We start from the raw sequence: 4,683 nt of genomic DNA, 5'->3' as shown, positions 1-4,683 counted from the left end.
AAACAAAGCCAGACATATTTTTGTTGAGCTTTATATTTCAGTTTTTCATTTCCCTGGAAGCTTTGGATTTACTGCTCCATTATAATGATTTGGTCCCTTCTTCATCTTTGTGTTAGTGACCTCTCCATCTATTCACTGATACAATTACTTTCCTTCAAAACTGGAAATAAATCTGGTCACACTGAGGATGGAATTATAATTTATTCTTTAGGTTGACTTCCCTTGATTAGTTTTTCATGTTATCTTAAGAGAAAAGGATAGCTTTGCACATCTTGTCTCTATCTTTGGTTGTCTAGTAGAGTTAACACCTACAGCAATTTGACAAAAGTTAGGTATCAGTTGTTACACATATCCTTTATTTTATAATCTGCAATCAATTCCACTCAAATTCTCTAAGGTTTAGTAAAGATAAACCATATGTTCATGGCTAAGTAAACAAGATTTCTCCTTTTTCAGAGCTGAGAATTAACATTTACCAAGTTCCTTCCATGTGTATATCTGTCATTTTACCACATTAATTCATTCAGTCATTATAAATAATCTTGTGGATTATGGACTGTTATTTTTATTTTATATGTAAGACATGTCCATCCCACAGGTAAGGTGAATTTTGCCCAAATCAAACATAGCTAGAGAATAGTATTGATGAAATTATACCCAGGTCCACCTGATTTCAAAATAACTGCTTTGTCTACAACACTCTATATCATACTGTCGTTAAGAAAATTTTACCTTTGAAGAAACAGAAGAACAAGACCTACCAACCCACCCTCTCCAAGTCAGAGTAGTAAATAAATAAAATTCACATTCTTTGTTAATAGCCCACCATATATTATTCCCAGGCAAGACAGGGCAAGCAAGTCATTCTGTGAGTGTTTATGCTGGAAATATTTTTATGAAACCATTTGTTATCTTGAATTTACAAAGTTTAGGACCTCAATCCAAACTAGCCTTACTATTTACTCCTTACTAATTATCTCCTGAAGCTGGAAATTTATTAGCCTAATCTTGAAATTTTTTTTATTCTGAGCATATGTAGCACACTTGCATCTACAAAATAATTGCCAACCACCAGGAAACTTTTTATTTTTTAAATTTAGATTTGTGATTTATCTAATGTTAAACAAGTGAGCATATTTGGAGAACATCTGGATTTTCAACTACACATTCTCATTTTCTTGCAGCTGTTTGTTGCTATGCATAAAAATGCTGTCTATTGTCATGTTTTGTTTGTTCTTCCTTCAAGTAACTATTTGGTTTTGCTTCTTCCATCCATTCTCACAAAACTGGTCCACAGATTTTCTTTTTTAGTTGTTGTGGCCGTGTAAACCATAGAGTTGCACAATTCAATGGGTGGGGGAGGTGAAGGAAATGGAAAGGATTTTTTTGTGAAAAACAATGTATTCAAACTTTGTAAATAAATCAGTATAAAATTGAAAAAAAATACCATATTTGCCAGACTATCTTGAAGGCACACTGTTCAAACCACAATCTGCTGTTCCCTGGTTGGGGGTTGGGTGGTATGGGAAATCTCCTCCCAGACAATTTACTGCCTTTGAAAACCCACAGGAGGGTCAGCTACTGGTCAGTTCTAACTAGATGGTACATAACATTAACAAAAAACTTTCTAAACCTTTGTTTTTATCCTTTTATCCCACTGCGCTAGTATTCTCATTGTTCCTGATTATTTCATAATATTTGGAAATCCTGTTTAATTGTTAAATCTTTCTGAATCCAAGCCCCAATCTACTAAACTCCTTATTATTTCCAAGCATAAAACCATCTGATCGGTCTGCTTTTCCTTCGTGCTTTTACTTTGAATGGGCGTGGCATTGACAAGTCCTCCTCTTGACCATAGCTATGTGGTTGTTCAATCTAAAGCCCTTTCTACATCTTATTAATGTTTCCTGAGTGTCTTTTGTGATCTGAATGACCTGCCTGTGGACACTCAGAACCCAAAGCTAAGCGAGCATCCAGTGAGCTGAAGAAGTTCTAGGAAAGGTAACATCAATTGTGTTGTACTGTGAAAGGAAGTAGGCTTTAGCATAGACTAGGAGGAAAAGAAGTGAAAAGAAATTAAGGGAGTAGGTTGAACCAGAATTTCAGCCACCGAATAAGGGTAAGAGGGAAATGGGAGCTGAGAGCAGGAGCTCATTTCTGGAACTTTGGAAGAACATTGAGATTGCCAGTTTTCAGTGAACTAAGTGTAGAAGTTTTTGATGCCTGCTATGGAGCGGCAGATTCACTGAGTTCTGGAATGTGGCATCAAGATTGAAGGAAGACTTAGCTTACATTACGCAGATGACACAATCTTGCTAGCTGTAACTGAGGAAGACCTTAAGCACTTGCTGCAGAAGGTCAAAGATTGTCGTCTGCAATATGGAGTAAAGCTCAACATCAAGAAGACAAAGATTCTCACCACTGGGCCTATTGGCAGCATAATGATAGATGATGAAGAGATTGAGGTCATCAGTAATTACAACTCGTCAGCTCTACAATTAATATTCTTGCCGCCAGCAGTCAAGATATCATAAGATGAATTGCATTGGGAAAATCTGCTGTCAGGGACCTCTCCAGAGTACTGAAAGGTACAATGTCAGTCTAGAGACTAAGATGTGCCTAATCCAGGCCATGGTCTTGGCAATTACTTGATATGTATGAGAGAGTTGGATAATAACTAAGGATGGCAGAAGAAGAATTGATGCCTTTGAATAGAGGTGCTGTAGAAAAGTCTTGAATATACCAAGGACTGCCTAGAAAACAAATCCATCTATCTTGGAGAGGGTGAAACCAAGTCTCTTGGAGACTAGGATTTTGGTGCTCTGTTTCATATACATTGGGCACATGGCCAGAAGAGCTCAGTCCTTGGAGAAGGACATCATGCTTAGAAGGGTGGAGAGACAGAGCAGGAGAGGAAACCCTCGGATGAGATAGATTGATACAGCAACTGGGCAATGGGGGTTGGTGTGTTGGAATTAGTGATATTGGCTCAGGACAGGGAAGGGTTCAGAGCTATAGTACATAGGGTTGCTATAGGTTGCAGGCAACTCAATAGCACATAACAAAAACAACATACTATATTGGTTGTTTTTTATTAAAGCCTCTTTAGAGGGTTAAGACCTCAAGAAGGGCCTTTGTATTTAAAAATTGGTTGTTATTATAGTTTAGAGGAACATTCTTCTAAGTGGTATAGAACTCTTCTGTCAATATGCTGTACTGAGGTACAGCAACTGGGGTTGCTGTGATGCTAAACCTTGTGCCATTTGGGTGTCAAATGGCATAACTATTACCCATGGTGGGAAGTGTTGAGTGCAGCTCTCAGTTTAAGACAGGTTTGGAAGTAGGAGTAGCATTCACTTCCTAAATAACATGTCTCTGGAAACTCTACGAACTTTGAGAAATGGCAATACTGATAGAAAGGTTTCAGGTCTTTTGTTCATAGAAGCGCTATGAGCCACACTCAACTCAATGGCAATCAACAACTATATGCATTCAAAAATCTTGAATAAGAATTGATGCATTTGAATGATGGTGTTGGTGAAGAATATTAAATTTACTTTTAACTGCCAGAAGAACAAACGAATTTGTCTCAGGAGTTCAGTCAGAATGTTCCTTAGAAGTAGGATAGTGAGAATATCTCAAGAACTTTTAATATGTTATCAGGAAGGACCAGTCCCTGAAGAAGGGAATCACAGGTGGTAGAGTGAGTAAAAAAGAGGAATATCTTCAATCAAATGGATTGACACATGACAGCAACAATGAGTTAAAATCTAGCAATAATTGTGAGCATGGCACTGGATCAAGAGTACATAAGGTCTGTTGTATATTGGATCACTATGAGGTAGACTGCTGTCAAGAGACTGCCATTGAGATGTTATCTAGCAGCCAATTCCTAGAGTGGAGGGAGACTCCAAGGCCCCAGGCCCCAGGCTGGCCCACAGACCCATTACCTCATTATGGATTTTAAAGCCACACCCTCTAGCAGACCTCCACCCTTGGTGAAAGACTCAAGAGCCAGTCCTTTTTGGTGTTGTGTTTGATATATGTTACTGCTATTCCCCCTCCCCCCATGTGGGTGCTCCTTGAGCCTTTCACCAAGGATGGAGGCCTGCTGGAGGGTGTGACTTTAAAAATCCCTTAAGGCAGCCCTTGGGCCAAATTTATTAACTCTAGAATGAATATTCTTTAAAAGACACAGCAATCTTATGTCTATTTGCAATCCTGAACAACTTGAAGTTGCTATGATACTGAAACTGTTCCGTAGTCATGGAACCCATTGTGTACAATGTTTGGATGAGCTTCCAGATTGATACATGTTGGGAAGCAGGAGGGACATCCACTTCCTAAACTAGATGCCTCTGGAAACTCTACACACTCTAAACTCTATAAATGTACAGAAATTATGTTAGTTATAGAACAGAGTTTAAATCGTTTGTACAAAGCTTACTCTGTGTCATATTCAACTTGATGACACGTTATCACTGCGAAATGAGACTAGTGTTATTTCTGGTGAAACACTCTTCCACTTTACATCAATCTTTGTCAAATGTGCTGTATGAAGTAACATGGGTTTGTTGTGATGCTGAACCTTGTGCTATTGAGGTATCAAATACCATAATGGTTTCCCATTTTGGACAGTGTTTGTTGGAGCTTCAAGTTATAAAACAGGTTTGGGCCGGGGGC

This window comes from Elephantulus edwardii, unplaced genomic scaffold (assembly GCF_000299155.1).
Source record: "Elephantulus edwardii isolate Elephantulus edwardi_28Jun2011 unplaced genomic scaffold, EleEdw1.0 scaffold00010, whole genome shotgun sequence".
NCBI lineage: Eukaryota > Metazoa > Chordata > Mammalia > Macroscelidea > Macroscelididae > Elephantulus > Elephantulus edwardii.
Note: the sequence above shows the minus strand (reverse complement) of the source record.